Raw genomic sequence first — 16,992 nt, forward strand, 5'->3', positions numbered from 1 at the left:
ACTAGTTCAATTTATCAACTTATCTGAAACTAGTTAATGATAATCTAATGCAAGCCACACTATATAAGCACACACTTTATGAAACATGTTTAAAATGTGGTTTTAAATTATTTTAAATTATTTAAAACAATTTTCTTAGCTTTCCTGAGAAAGAGAACAGACCTTAATTTATGCTTCCAAAAATCTATCATATATAGATTAATTAGGAGCCCAACTTTTGCCAGACAATTTGAACATCTTGGCCAAATTTACAGAAGCTAACTTTCTTTTGCATTCACAACACTATTCTAGCCTAACAACCAATGTGCATACATTGGCAATACAATATAGAAATAAAAATAGTTTAAACATACTAACATCCTAGTCTTTGGGCATCCAGTCAAGCTATGCAAAGAGGTGTTTTTGTCCCTTGCATACTCCCAAATGTGGAAGTAGGATCAGAAACTGGATCTGGAAAAAAGGGTAAACAGCATGTTAGTTAAATTCACAGATGGCACTACTTGGGTACTGCTACAAACATTAGCAAGAACAAAAATATAAATGGATTTTGGAAGACATGAAGGAAAATGCATATTCTATAAACATGACAATGATATGCAATCAGAGTTCAACAGAAAGTGAAAATGTTCCCTCCTCCCCAAAAATCTCAATATACAGGAGCAGTGAGAGATAAGAAAACTGCAGGAGTAGAGATGTTTCATTTCTGAGCCACAATAAAATACTCTAGCCTCACTACACTGAGTAAAATTAACCATGAACATTTTCTATAGAAACCTTCATTCACTTTCATACACATGGTCCTTGTAGTTATAAAACTTTTAAAAGGGGGAAACTACATTTCTTCTCAGAAAGATGCAATAAGTGTGCTTAGCACATTCATATTAAAATATTTACTTTTCTACCTAAATTTCCAGCTACATAGTACTATTTTTTCTACACTGATTTTATTTCCATCAAGTGTAAAAATTAGGCCCAAAATTTACAAAAGAAAAACACATTTTAGCTCTTTTTGTCAAAATAAACTATCGTTTTAATGGAAACAGTTCAACAATAAATACTTCTGAAATAAGACTGGAGGTTCACTTTTCCATCAGAATCTAAGTGAAAAAATATGAAAAATTGCCTAGCAATTCCTTAGCCTCTGTTTTGGCATAAAACACCCTCTGGCTACCTTGATTTAAAATAAATAGTACAATGCAATTATATGGGTTTGAATCAATGGCAGCGTTTTACATATTATTCTGGTTAACACATATGGTTCATCTCATAACAAAAGACAATACAACACTATAGCATAGGTGGCTTTATGTACTTATCTTCATAAGGTTTTCAGCACACTATTAAAAATAAGCTGAGAAAATAATGTGCAACAGATAGCAAGCTTCAACAACTGTACTGTGTCTCAAAAAATGTTTCCCTGATCAACAGACCAATTACCTCTGATAAACTGATTCTCTATCATTTTGTAAAGGTATTTTATTTATAATCTATTGAGGATTATTAATTTGCAATTTTTTCTGGAATCTTTACAGTTTGACTATACCACACATGGCCCCTCCCCCTCACTAGTAACCTTATATCGTACAATTCCAAAGGATTGGAATTCAGACCTTCAGCACTAAAATTTCTTATCTGTGTTCCCGGCTTTTCTGATTTATCTTAATTATATTTGAGGAATGTTATGATCGTGTGTGTGTGTGTGTGTGTGTGTGTGTGTGTGTGTGTGTGTACCCTCAGAGAAAAGTGGTAAAATCCATGTAAGGTAACAGTATACTGCAAAGTAAAATTTTAGAATATAAATATTGAGATCTGACAACATATTGATTTTATGCTATCAAGAAGGAATTGATTCATACTGACTACATAGGCACAAATGCAGAAACTACTTGATATAACACGGGCTATCTTCAAGGTTTAAAAGATATTGTATTACTGCATACCATCTGACAGAATATTTGTTTAAACAAAGAAACATCTAACCATACAAAGGGGGAAAAAAGAAATGCAATATTGTCTATTTTTAGTAGAGCGATTTGTAAGACAGGATTTTCTTTCATTATCTATAGAAAATCTGCACAACATTAAAATATTCAAGCAAGCTATTTATTCAGAACCATCTTTAATCTAAGGGTAACTTTATGAGATACTTTATTATGTTTAGCAGAATGTGTGTGTGTCACTTATAAAAGGCACATTCATGTACACACTACAGCTTTTCCCTCTGAAACACATTCAAGATGGAACCCAGCCCTTTTTCCAATTACCATTTTTGTGTCTGCTAAAGACAGACACTTTTAAATACATTGGTCACTTCACATTTGATGAAATGGCAATGTATTTTTACATATATAGTGTTTCCTTAACTACAGAATACAAGTTCCTGAGTGCTTAAAACATACAACTTTGCATTTTATGAAATTTAATTTGCTTTAACATTTTTCACTGCTTTACAAAAGCATGCAAATTTGATGCAAAGAAATAAGGGAACTCTGAAAATAGGAGTTCATGAGAATAACTTTTACTGAAGACAACAATTATGTACACTTAAGGTTATCAGCTGTCACATATTTTACATATTGAGGAGTTCTTGGTTAATAACTATGCATCAACAGTAATACCAATTTCTCCTTTTAGCTTCCTGTAAGCTATCGCTCTACTAAAGTATTTCAGAATGTAGCTTTTTTTAGTTAAGTCATTCCCTTCTCAGTTATAAGATACATTTAATGTTTCTGAAGTCCACACTCAACCCTCTGCAATCTCTCTTGAGGTATTAGATTCACCATATAGTGTTTATCTATAAATTACTGCCAGTGAAAAAGACTTCTTTTTTGATGCTAAGTGATGTCTCCCATTAGAATAGACCGCAATAGAATTTTAAAAATTACAAAGCAAATCAGCACAACAGTCTTTCATAATCAAATATTTAACACAGTTCTACCACAAGTTTTATAAAATTGCTTACCAGACGTAAAGGAGGAAATGAGATTTCATTTCATTTCATAGCTTGAAACAATTTCTGAAAAAAATTACAATTTTTCCTAATCTAATTATTTACCTAAGAACTAATGTCTCACTTCTGATAAATAGTCATGGAGATACAACCTTGGATAATTGTAATAGAAGACTCTTTTGTCAAATACTTTTGTCAATGCATACAACCTTGAGGGAGTCTGATGCAAACATAAATTTATGCTAAATTTCTGAGATTTTGGTGCACTGTTTCCTATTATTCAATTTTTATGACTTTCAGAGATCTGCTAGCTAAACAATGCACAACAAATTAATAACTTTGACATTTTTATGTACCTTCCTAGTTGTGTGTTCACCAATACAGTACAACCAGATGCCGGGCAAAGGAACATAGGGCGCTTAACATTAACCTCATTGTCACTCTTTTGCCAGAGGCCTTTCCTGAACTTCATCTGTCCTGCATAACTGAATATTTTTCTCTGAAGACAGGATTTGTTTCATCAGTATTCTTTTCCAAATCAGATAGTGCCAGTTCTTTCAACTTCTGCTACATTACCTATAAATATGATAAAATTATACTTATAAACAAAAGACTAAAAATATTCAGTTACAGATGCAGTTATGTTTAGGAGATTATAAATTTAATCTATATAACAAGATATATTATCACAATTATAGATTTTCATTTTGTGGTTTCAAAAAGTCTGAAACTCAAATCTGGCAATGTATATTAAAAAAGAAGTATACAGAATATCAGGCCATTTTTTTCTTCACTTGACACAAAATGACTACATGTTTGTATAGTACAGGTGCAAGTGATTAAAAAAAAACCCTAAAGATGAGCTCCAATATCTGCATGCAGGATAATCAAAAAAAGTAAGTATTAAATATACAATAATGGATATTTATTAAGGATTCAGAAAGAGATGGCCACTAACTGCCAAATGACTGAGATAAAATATTTTCTAATCTTTACTCTAGAAAGTTATCTCAAATAAATTCTAAAAACCTCCTGGTAGAATAGCTATTTATAAGTTAGTACACTAGCTATAATGGGATTTTTTTCCATAAAAGTTATGAAAGTTCATGAAAAAGTTTATGTAACTTTATTCTCTGCATTCCAACATGTATAAATGGCATATTTTATCTGAAACTAAATACTTTCCTACAATATCCATGCTAACAAAATCATATTTTAAAATTAAATAAAAATCTTAGGAGTTATTCCATTGCAATAGTTCTTATTTCATCTGATAGTCAGATAGTATGCAACATATTTTAATAACTTGTTTAGTTTGCAAATCATCATTTCTAGTAGTCCTGACATATAGGCAAATATTAAGGAAATTATAATACTTATTTCTAGTTTCTAAACACAAAAAGCTTTTATTCCAAATGTATATTGATAAAAATAGAATAAATCATTTCTAAACAATATATTTTAAAAACTATTTCTGTATCCCAAATCAAAGCATGCAAATAATGTTTAAAATTATGTAGTTATGCCTTTATACATTTCAAAATGCTTAGGAACACAAAATTCGTGATCTTATTTTAATGATTTTATATCACTCTAATTTAAATATTCCATCTTCCTTCCATTTCCCCCACTTGTTACCTTAAAAAGGCTAGATCACCTGCCTTGTACAATATGTAAACAAATTATGTGGAACCTAGCCTCTGAAGTAAAATTTCTTTTTCGGCTCTGCTACCTAAGATCAACTATGCAAGCAAAACAGATAATATTCTGTACTATCTGGCTTTTCTTTCTCATAAATGAAAATGAAATTATACACAATTGTTTCACTTCTGTGAAACAAGGATCAGAAAATATCTTAATATATTCTAGCAATTTTATGAGAGCTGGTACATGAAGTAAACACCACCTCATAAAATGGATCAATGTGAAGTTCAAACTATTAGGTACAATACTATCAAGATAAAATATCACTAACATAATTATACTTTGGACTGTCTAAAATGTTTTTGTACTTTACCTCCAAAAATAATCTGGATGACTAGGTGATTAACCTTCACAGTTTAGTCATTTCCTTCATATCTTTTGTTTACACAAGAGGGGGAAAGTACACCCAAATGGCAACTGGGGCTGCAAAGAAGGCAAGAGGAAAAGGAGTGAAGCATTTAGCATCGATAATATTTTTCCCCCAGAGTACATTAGGTTGCTAAAATAAAAAATACTCTCCAAGTCAACTTCAGCTTCTGGAGACTTCGTGGATACCATCCATATAATGTTCGTGGCAGCAATATGGAGCTGCCAATGCCTTCTGGGTAATTGTTTTGATTTCCAAGTCTAGCCTACAGTCTGGAAATCCCTGATGGTCAGCTTCTGAGCCTAAATAAGGTCAGCTAGGTGTTACCATCTGCTCAGAAATTGACTGGTAAAATTATCCAAACTGCTTTATAGCTGTCCTTCATTTGAGCCTACAACTAACTTTAATAGTTCTACTTGAATAAGAGATCATTACCAATACATCCAGAAAATTAATTTCAGCCCCAAGCCATCTAAAACTGAAAGTACAATTCAACCCAAGAAACCTTTCCAACTATTTGCCCTACAAATGTGCTGGATTACAAAATAAGGCCAATACAGGCTGAAGATTTAGTACATCTGGAGAACATCACAATGAGGAACACTAAAGGATTTGTGAAAATAGATTAAATGAGAGAATACATGCATCAAGTGATATAGGAAGCAGCAAAATGATTCATCTCCTAGTAACCGAGACTAATCTGTATAAACTCTATATACAAGTCTCCTTAAACAAAATGTGTTCAATACATTACATTTTGAAGTTTTTTTAAAAAGCAGCACTAAAATATTTTCATAAAATATTTCTTTAAAAAAATATTAACTCTAAGTTACTTTCATTACATAACGTTAGTCAGATATGCTTACAGCTAACAATATATTCTCACAAACCATGGGCTATTTTTTGTACAATTAACCAAATAGTTTACTGAGCAATATATTAGGGGAACAAAAAGCAATTATTCCATATTTTGAATTCAAATAACATTTTGTAAAAAAAAAGTTCAAGTACATGATTAAGAATAAATAAGCATATGACAACTGAAATAAAATAAACATCATGATTATTAAGCTGAATTCTGCTTGTGCTAAAATTTGGGTTTTTAAAGTAAAACAGCACTAAATATTTTTACGATCACAGTGAACATACTCCAGCATGTTTCCTTTGCTATTTAAGAATAGGATCTTAGATTCTACTACTTCTGTTAAACAATATATGCTGTAATTCTAAACTACACTTACTTGGCAATAATGTCTCTAAAATCATGAGTGTACTTCCAAATAAGCATGCAAAAGATTACATTGTAAACTTAGAACTCCGAAGTCAAGTACTGAGTTACTAAAAGTACAGTATTGTCATAATCTGAAGAAAAACACATTGCTCCTCAAGAAAATCAAGAGAATATAAACAGCATGAATTTTAAAAATGTTTAGGATATAATCCTGTACTAATTTACCTTGGAAAAAGATTCACTGAACTCAGCCTGGCTTAGTGCTGAACAGACTTGTACAGGATTGGAGACATTATTAATTACTGAAAAGCGCCTATATTGTTTATACATTTTGAAATTCAATCAGATAACAAGCCTTGTTTCCTAAATTACTGCATCCTTCAACCTTCATCTTTGTTTTATCTCTAGCAGCTAATTACGATTGCAATAACATCTATCTTTTCAGGAAAAAAAGTATCAGCTTTCAAAGCATTTGGAAATCAGTATTTCCTTTAAAAGTAGCTTAAGCCGCAGGATCTATTTTTGACCAAAATCTAATTTAGATATTCAGAATATGAGTTAAAAGGACACCATTATCTTTCGACCGTACCACAGCAAAATAAGTTAGCGTTTGCCCCTAAACTAATGCTAAGCAAACGCTACTGCTTAGGAACGGATATAATTCGGCTGTCAAAAGGAGTAAACGGGGTGAGGGGGGAAAAAAAAAAGGGTGGCCATGGCGATCCGCTTGTTAAAAACTGGGGAATATGAGAGGGGCGTGGTCACCCGGAACGATTCGACTCCACCATCATCCCACCAAGGGCAACTTTCACCAAGTCGCTCAGCCTCTCATCACGGGTGTGCATCGCGCGGCGAGGACTAATCTAAATACTTCCTTCCTTCGCCCGTTCCGGCGGATACAGACCGGCCTAACCCCTTCCCCCAAACAAAGGGCCCTCTTCCTCTCCCCCAAAGGGGCGGGAGACCAGGCCGGAGTGGGCGGGGCGGAGCCTAGGCCGCGGTTGCTCCGTGAGGCGCAAATGGGGGAGGGGTAGAGAGAGCGCGCGCGAGAAGCGACCGAGCCGCGCGGGCGGGAGCGTGCGTGGCCAGCCGGCGAGCGAGTTGAGCAGGTGGGAGCGAGTGGGGGGGGGGAAGGGTGCGGCGCGCTGTCCCTTCGCTGCAAGGGACGGAAAAGGGGGGGGGGGGTCAAAGAGCGGTCATGCTCCCCTCCTCCCAGAAGGTCTCCTCGCCTCCCCCCTCGGTCCCTCACCCACACAGCGCAGCAGCCGGTGTCGCCACGAGTCGAGCTGGTGGCGGAAGCCGCGCCTCTCGATGGAGCACTTCTGCCGCCCGCACGGACTCGCCATCTTCTGAAGGAGGGGCCCCCCAAGTCACCGCCGGCACGCCTGCCATCTGCGTCACGCCAGCGTCAAGGCGCACGAGCCACGCGGGGGCGGGGCGGGACTCTTGACTGCTACCGCCCGAACCAAAGTGGGTGGGGCTTTGGTTACATGGCAATCGTAACTGGGAGCGGGATAAAAGCTTCGGTTATTGGCGGGGGAATCTCGTCTCTTCCCTTTCCCCCCCCCCCCCGCCCCACAAAGACCTCCGCGCTTGGGAGGTCCGTTTAGTTCAGCCCTCCATGCGTTCCGGTCGGGCTCAGAGCGCTAGTAGGACAGCGTAAACTAGGAGCGAACTTGTTTCGATAAATGGATATAAAGTCTACACCAGGGGTAGGCAACCTCGGCTCTTTTATGACTCACGGACTTCAACTCCCAGAATTCCTGAGTCAGCTATGCTGACTCAGGAATTCTGGGAGTTGAAGTCCGTGAGTCATAAAAGAGCCGAGGTTGCCTACCCCTGGTCTACACCAATGCGACTTTCCAACTAGCCTGCAGGCCATTTGACGCGGAAGTCATTCCAAGTAAACAAAGATAAAGTTATACTGCAAGAGAAAAAGAGTTAAATTTGACATGAAAATAAGAGGCATTCTTTTTCAATCTTTTAAATAACAAAACTTAATTTCTAATAAAACTTTATTTCTTAAAAATATTAAAACTCCATGCAATCATCCTTAGGTATCCTTGGTACAATTTCATGAGGCTCTACAACATTGTCTTTCATTTCTTCACATTTCTTCCCACAAAATGTTAAAAATGCAAAGCATCAGTTTTAAGAATATTATAGAACGACTTCCTGAACCTAGTTGTTCTACATTTAAACCTGATACATGCATATTATGAATGTTTTTTCAAAAAAACTACGTTGAAGAAATCACGTTTTGAATATTCCACAACTTCTATATTTTTGTATGGTATCCCAAAATCTGTTCTTCCCCTAATTGACATATTACATGCACTGCGATATTTATTTTATTAACTTATTTTAATTCCATTTATATCCCGCCCTTCTCCGAAGACTCAGGGCGGCTTACAAGCTTAGCAGTAGCTGAACTGGCATATTACATGGCATTTTGAATGAGAAACAATTGGAAATGTACATTGTTTCCGCAATAGTACTGTTGGAAGAAAAATCAGGTCCAGTTCCAAGCTGGGAATAAAATGGAGGCTGCTTAAGAAAGGTCTGTTTATTGATGAGCGGAACCAGCAACAGCATACAGTTCTGGGACAGCTGACAAAATGGAGAGTTGACGGGTTTTTATACCTTCTTTGGGGCTTTGTGTTTGAGATGCCTGTTGTGAAATATACTTTGACCTGTGGTTGAGTGTGCCCTTTTAGTATTCTAACTATTGTTGTCTGACACCCATTGTGGCTGGAAGTCATGCCCTGTCCTTGGAGCTGGGGGGGGGAATGTAAATTCTTAATCCCATCAGCTGGGGGGACTGAAGGCATTTTGGTTATGAATAGCAAGTCTTTCTGAATGTATTACCAAATCTCCATTTCTAAAGGTTGGCCTCCTTAGGTTTCTGTCTGAGGAAAGGGAGACTGGAGCTGTTCCTGCCTAAGATTTTTTTCTCCATTTCTCTTTCAGAGGAAATATTCTATCCTGCCTCTTAATATTCCCCAAAATATTTCATTCTCTGTGGGGGGACTGACTTCCTACAGTACAATATTTATATGCTAAAAAACTGGGTAAATAAGAAAAAAATGATTACACATAATGGGAAAAGATCTGCCAGAAGACAAATGAGGCAGCAACTCCATTCCAACACAAAGCTACATGTACTGCTGCATCTTTCTCCATAAAATGTGCTCTGCCCCAGATACTAAAAGATAACTCCTTCAAAATAATATGGAGGTTCACAGCTATTAAGAAACTCCCTGGATTCACTGTAACAAAAGAAAATTTGGTTACTATATTACCATGAAAATACTAGAAATATTCTAAAATCTTTTGTAAAGAAGTTTTTTTTTTAAAAAAAACCCATGTCCTTTTACTGGAGGTTACATTAGGCGAGGGTTTATTCACTTTTTCACTGGTAAACAACAATAATCATTAACAAATGTTGCTTTAGTTCATTTCTTATCATTTATTTTCTAGGCAATCTACACTCCTCTGTCACATTGAACATTTATAGACTGCTAATTTTACCATGGCCAAAGACAACAGATGTATTATTTCACCCACCTATATGAAGGAACAAACTGTGATGAGTAACGTCTTCTGCCATATACTTTCAGCACAATTAATACTTTGTCTCATGTTTGACACGGTATCATGAAAAGAGACGGTCTCATGTCATTGCATAATTCTATGCATAATGTAGTGTGATGCAACAATTTCTGTATAAGCTTCAATAAATCTTCACAGATGTATTATGGGACAAGAGGACCTGACTACATCATGCCCTTATCTGTAACCAGTTAGATTACTGCAACTCGCTATATGAGGCTGCCTTTAAAGACCACCAGGAAGCTTTAGTTGGTGCACAACACAGTGGTATCGTCGGTATGGACTATTGGGCACTTATTATACCTGTTCTCTAGCTGTGCAATGGCTGCCTATTAACTCCTGAGTGCAATTTTAAAAGCTGGTCTTAAACTATAAAATCCTTTATGGCTTAGCACCTGGTTTCCCACGTCTCCCATTAGAATTGGCCTGACAATTTTTGATCCTGCTGGAATTGTCCCCCAATTCCAGGGGAACTTTTTTTTTTTTGGCAATGGGCCTATCCTCTGGAAGGACCTCCTGTTGGAGGTTCATTTGTCCCCAACTTGTCTGTTTTTCAGAAAAAGTTGAGAGACTATACACTGTTTCCAGAAGGTTGCCAGGGCTCACCATATATTGTGCTGGGCTTTATTTGCCTTATTTCTAAGTTCTTTATTATTTCTAAAGATTTTTCCCATTTTTATTTGTATAAATAACTGAAAGCAGCAAAGATACTAATGCTCTTTCCTTCTCCTGGTTTTCCCATGACAATCCTGTGAGGCGAGTTGGGCTAAGGGAGAATGACTGGTCCAGTCACCCAGCTAACTTTCATATCTAAAATGGGACTAGAATTCATAGCCTGGTGCCTTAATCACTAGCTTAACATAGCTGTTTTGTATTTAGTTTTTATTGTATTTCTTTGTCTCGTGAGCCACCAAGTCTTATGATTCAGGCATTTCATATATACATTTATTTCTGAAAAGAAAGTTTCCAGCTAAGATATAAATATTTATCCTTTGCTCAGCCTAAAAATAAAACATGTTGGTGTCCTTGTGCAAAGTCTGATAGAAGACCCGATACTGAGGAAGACACAGACCACCCATAAGGGTGAGAAGGGAATTTTCTAATGTATCACTTGCTTCATCATAAGTTGAGTGAAATCATTAGTTTTATTCATGAGTTTACAAAAATTTGTTTATGATTGGGTGAGGAACATGGTACTGCACATTAGGGAACTTTGGCTAAAAACACTACATTTTGAGCAGAACTCTGACTGGTGCATAATCTATATAAGTACAAAGACCATGAAGAACTCAGGTATTATCTTTAGAAATATAGCAGAAAAACTGGAGAGTTTCTTTCAAAGTTTTCATTTGATGTATGCCTCCTTCAATTTTCTCTTTGGTATTCATTATGAACTTCATTGAAGTAGTCAGAAACAGATGTAATGAAAGAGGAATTCTCATGAAATATGAATGGGCTGAATAATAGACAAATTAATTCCCAGTTTCTTTTTTATAGTTCAATTAGAAATCAAATCATTCCTACGAGCATCAAAACTAAGAACAAGCTACAGGTAATCCCCGACTTATGACCACAACCCCAAATTTATGTTGCTTAGTGAGAAATTTGTTGTGATTTTTGCCGTTTTATGACCTTTCCTGCCACAGTTGTTAAGTGAATCACTGCATGTGTTAAGTTAGTAACACGGTTGTTAAGTGAATCTGGCTTCCCGATTGACTTTGTCAGCTCACAAAGGTGAACATGTGACCCCAGGACTCTGCAACCATCATAAATATGAACCAGTTACCAAGCGTTTCTGGGAAGTCAGCCCCCCCCCCAGAGAAGGAAATATTAAAAGGGCAAAAGTCTCCCTCCCCGAAGCAGAAACCAGCTCTCTAGAAATGCAGATATCTCCATTCAGGAAGGCTGGATCCCTCCAGCTAGAAGTTTAGGAAGACAAAGACACCTAAAATCTACATACCCCACCCAAACTCTAGGACAGGACATAATAGACTCAGGTCAAAGTACATGACACAGAAAATACAAAGCCTCAAACAGGAACAGGAAACAACTCCAAACAAAAGCCCAAGAGGATATAAAACCCACTCCCTACTACATGTGCTCTCTCTTTTCTTCCAGAGCCATCTTTCTGTCTGGCTCTCCTTTTCAATAAACTGCAGCATTCTTCTACCAAAGGGATGCGGTGGCTCAGTGGGTTAGGACGCTGAGCCTGTCGATCAGAAGGTTGGCAGTTTGGCGGGTTGAATCCCGAGTGCCGTGTAACAGTGAGCGCCTGTTATTAGCTTCTGCCAACCTAGCAGTTGCAAAGTTTAGGCTTGAACTGAAGAAAGTAGGGAAAAGCACTAGGACACTCAGGTATGAATTAAATCATATCCCTATTGAATATACGGTAGAGGTGACAAATAGAGTTAAGGAATTAGATCTGATAGACAGATTGCCTGAAGAACTATGGACAGAGATTCGTAACATTGTACAACAGGTAGCAACCAAAACCATCCCAAAGAAAAAGAAATGCAAGAAAGCAAAATGGCTGTCTGAGGAAGCTTTGCAAATAGCTGAGGAAAGGAGGGAAGTGAAAGGCAAGGGAGAAAAAGATACGCCCAATTGAATGCAGAATTCCAGAGAATAGCTAGAAGAGATAAGAATGCCTTCTTAAATGAACAGTGCAAAGAAAACAATAGAATAGGGAGGACCAGAGATCTTTTCAAGAAAATTGGAGAGATGAAGGGAATGTTTAATGCAAAAATGGGCATGATAAAGGACCAAAATGGCAGGGACCTACAGAGGAAGAAGAGATTAAAAAGAGATAGCAAAATTACACAGAAGAACTATACGAGAATGAGCTTAATGTCCCTGATAATCACAATGAGGTGATCACTGACCTCGAGCCAGACATCCTAGAATGTGAAGTGAAGTGGGCCTTAGAAAAGCTGAGCAACAACAAAGCTAGTGGACGTGACAGTATTCCAGCTGAGCTATTCAAAATCTTAAAAGACGATGCAGTAAAAGTGCTACACTCAATTTGCCAGCAAATTTGGAAAACTCAACAGTGGCCACAGGATTGGAAAAGGTCAGTTTACATTCCAATTCCAAAGAAAGGCAGTGTCAAAGAATGTTCAAACTATTGCACCATTGCACTCATTTCTTATGCTAGTAAAGTTATGCTTAAAGAGCCTTGGTGGAGCAGTGGGCTAATGCCTCCTTAAGTAACACCAGCTGCCTGCAATTAGTGCAGGTTCGCATCCCACCAGGCTCAAGGTTGACTCAGCCTTCCATCCTTCTGAGGTAGGTAAATGAGGACCCAGATTGTTGGGGGCAATAAGTTGACTTTGTAATAATGCCGCTGGGGTGTGTGTGAAAGCCCTAATAAGCAGGCATATACATAGAATGAAGGCTACTGCTAAGCTTGTAAGCCGCCATGAGTCTTCGGAGAAGGGCGGGATGTAAATGGAATTTTAAAAAAAAATCCTACAAGCTAGACTCCAGCAGTATGTGGATCGAGAACTACCAGAAGTACAGGCAGGATTTCGAAGAGGCAGAGGAACTAGAGATCAAACTGCCAACCTATGCTGGATCATGGAGAAAGCTAGAGAGTTCCAAAAAAAATCTACTTCTGCTTCATTGACTATGCCAAAGCCTTTGATTGTGTGGATCATAATAAACTGTGGCAAGTTCTTAAAGAGATGGGCGTACCAGACCATCTTATTTGTTTTGTTGAGAAACCTATATGTGGGCCAAGAAGCAACAGTGAGAACTGGACACGGAACCAGATTGGTTCAAAATTGGGCAAGGAGTCCGGCAAGGCTGTATACTGTCGCCCTGCCTATTTAACTTATATGCAGAGCACATCATGAGAAAGGCAGGGCTAGATGAATCAAAAGTTGGAATTAAGATTGCCGGAAGAAACATCAACAACCTAAGATATACAGATGATACCACTCTAATGGCAGAAAGTGAAGAAGAACTAAAGAGCCTCTTGTTGCGGGTGAAGGAGTGCAAAACCTGGGTTGAAACTTAACATTAAGAAAACCAAGATCATGGCATCCGGCCCTCTCAATTCCTGGCAAATAGATGGGGAAGAAATGGAGGTAGTGACAGATTTTATTTTCCTGGGCTCCAAGATCACTGCAGATGGGGACTGTAGCCAAGAAATTAAGACGCTTGCTCCTGGGGAGGAAAACCATGGCAAATCTAGACAGCACACTAAAAAGCAGAGACATCACCCTGTCAACAAAAGTGCATATAGTCAAGGCTATGGTCTTCCCAGTTGCAATGTATGGCAGTGAAAGCTGGACCATAAAAAAGGCTGAGCGCCAAAGAATTGAGGCCTTTGAACTCTGGTGCTGGAGAAGACTCCTGCGAGTCCCTTGGACTACAAGGCGATCAAACCGGTCAGTCCTAGAGATCAACCCTGACTGCTCTTTAGAAGGCCAGATCCTGAAGCTAAAACTCAAATACTTTGGCCACCTAATGAGAAGGGGTCACTGGAGAAGAGCCTAATGCTGGGAAAGATTGAGGGCAATAGAACGGGACGACAGAGAATGAGGTGGCTGGATGGAGTGACTGAAGCAGTAAGCATGAGCTTAAATGGACTCCAGAAGATGGTAGAGGGCAGGAAGGCCAGGAGGAACGTTGTCCATAGGGTCGCGATGGGTCGGACACGACTTCGCAGCTAACAACAACAAACTATGGGTCTGAATTGTGCCATGTTATAGAGATGACTAGACATCACTTACACCTATTTAGAATGTCTTCTAGAACATGAAGTGATCTGTCGTAGTTTCAATTGTCTTTCATAGTACTTATCTTGTGACAAAGCATATTCCCAAACCAGCCATTTTATAGTAGCATTCAAATGTAACTACTAGCCCAAACAGGTCAGCATTTGCATCTAATGATTTCCCATCTCATGAAAAAACTAAAATTTCAAATCAGATTATTCTAGTTTATTTATTTATTTGGATTTATATACTGCCCCTCTCCGAGTCTACTGTATCTTCATCTTTGAATGAAGATGTTTTAGATACCTGCATGCTAGTATGATAATCCCTTACAATATACCTTTTGTCGAGCCCCGCCGGCCTCCCGTCCGCTCGGGCCTCAACACTGGCTGTGCCGCCGCAGCCGCAGCCGCGCCGAGCAGCTGTCCGGTCCCCAGCTGATCGGCGCGCCCGAGCGGCACCCCCCTCCTCTCCTGGACCGCGTGGCTCCATCCTCCTCCACATCGAGCCGCCGCAGCTCCGCCGAACAGCTGGCCGGTCCCCAGCTGACCGGCGCGCCCAGGCGGCACCTTTCCCGGACCTCGGACGCTTACCTGGAGGGCGTGGCTTCGTCCGGGCTACGCGAAGCGCGCTGCCGCGATTCCGCCGAGCAGCTGCCCGGCGCACAGCTGTTTAGCGCGCCCAGCCCCGGACGGTCAGCGGGCGCGCGTTCACCTTGTCACCGGGGACGACGCCAAGCGCCCACCGGCCCGGCGCCGGACCCTGGACTGCGGCAGCCGGACCCTGGACTGCGGATGGCGCCCGGGCGGCAACAGGCTGCACCCAGCGAGCAGTTGGACACGCCCCAGCTTACTGTGGAGGGGGGTGCGACTGTGCCCGTTTTGCCACGCTCTGTTACTGGACATGGGGGGGGCTTAACGACCGCAACGCCAGCACAGCATGGGGCTCGCGAGGGAGCGGAAGGACAAGACTTACCTGGAAGGGGGCTTGACAGGCTGCAGCAGCGCACACGGTGGGTGGTGGCTATGCACGGTGATGGGTGGGGTTTTTATGGGGAGGCGGGCGGATGCCGGTTTGCTTTGAAGGGGTGGGGTTAGGGTGTGGTAACATGTTAAAAGAGCGGTGAGGCTAGGAGCCTCAACGCTGACTTTACCGCAGTTTGTTTTGGAGAAAGAATAAACCTTGTTGCCCGTTCCTTTGGAAGTGCTTTTGTTTCCTGGCAGAGGACGTCGGGACAGTAAGTCAGCGTTATTCTAGGATACCTACTGCTGTTACTCACGCTTTGGGCATGGCAGAGGATCCATCGGGGCTTGATCTGGCAGCCGAGGAGGAAGGGGCTGTTGGGGCTGCGGATGCAACTCCCCCTGATCCTGGCGAGCCAGAGGGGCCAGCAGTGCGGCCGAAGACCAAGGGGGTTATAGCCTCGGCTGAAGCTGGTGACAGCTGGGAGGTAGGGTCTCTGGCTCAAAGCGGGGGAGGGTGGCAAAGCCCTCCCTTGGAGCGTTGGGACCAAGACCGTGGTGAGGGCCGTCCACGGGCTGGTGTGCCGGCTTGGAGGGAACGGCGGCTGACGGAGGAGGAAGGCGAGGAGTGGAGCTACTCTACGGCCCCAGGGGCCTACACGATGGACGTGTTGCGGGACCGTTTTGGGGAGTTTGGCTATCAAGACACTGCACCTTGGTCACCTGCGGGACCGGCTCAGGAGTCGCGGCGCTGGTCACTACAGAGGCTGACACCCGGCCAGGCGGGCCAGCCCAGTTTCCGCCTGGCAGGCCCAAGGTTTCGGGCCCCGCCATCACGGCTGACGGAGGTGGGAGCTGTTCAGGCCGAACGACAACGCCCCGGGGTGTCAGACCGGGCAGAGGCCACCAGGTGGGCAACAACGGCCGGGGCTTCCGCCCGGCCATGGAGCGGGCGGCACCAAGCGCCAGGTACAAGGGGGCCCAGGGCCCAGGGGGACCCCTGGGGCCCGGGAGTGTTCTGGGGCCCTCCACCACTGCCGGTTACGTACGACGGCCATCCTGACCGGCTTGCCATGTTCCTAAGCCACACCATCCACCACCTGGACCAGTACGGTGCAGCCTATACCTCCCAATGGGCCATGGTGGTGGCCATCACAGCAAGCCTGCAGGGAGAGGCCGCGGCATGGGCGGCTGACCTGTACGGCGAGCATGCCCGGGAGCTTGCTGACGTCGGGTTGTTCCTGGAGTCACTGCGGACGCAGTTCGAGGATGTGGCCCGTACCCACAGAGCCGAGGCGGAGGTGGTGGGGCTGCGACAACAAGGCAGGCCCGCAGCGGAGTATGTTGCTGAGTTCCGCCGGGTGGCTCGTAAGCTCCGCTCTTGGCCGGAACGCTTGCTGGTTCACCACTTCCAGTCGGGGCTGGACGGCGCGCTGCGGAGGGCG

The 16,992-nt window shown here is 41.2% G+C and overlaps 1 protein-coding gene across 2 annotated transcripts in view; it reads right to left on the minus strand.

The window, feature by feature from the left end:
• LCOR (ligand dependent nuclear receptor corepressor) overlaps nt 1–3,528 on the minus strand; it is an 83,375-nt gene extending 79,847 nt beyond the window's left edge. For both annotated transcript variants that reach the window (XM_083364088.1, XM_083364087.1), the window contains exons 1-2: nt 3,307–3,528; nt 358–450 (exon numbers count right to left, since the gene is read on the minus strand). The gene's annotated coding sequence lies outside the window, so the exon portion shown is untranslated. The remainder of the gene's footprint in view (nt 1–357; nt 451–3,306) is intronic.
• Nucleotides 3,529–16,992: the final 13,464 nt, after the last annotated feature.

Source organism: Vipera ursinii, assembly GCF_947247035.1.
Source record: "Vipera ursinii genome assembly, chromosome: 5".
Classification (NCBI taxonomy): domain Eukaryota; kingdom Metazoa; phylum Chordata; class Lepidosauria; order Squamata; family Viperidae; genus Vipera; species Vipera ursinii.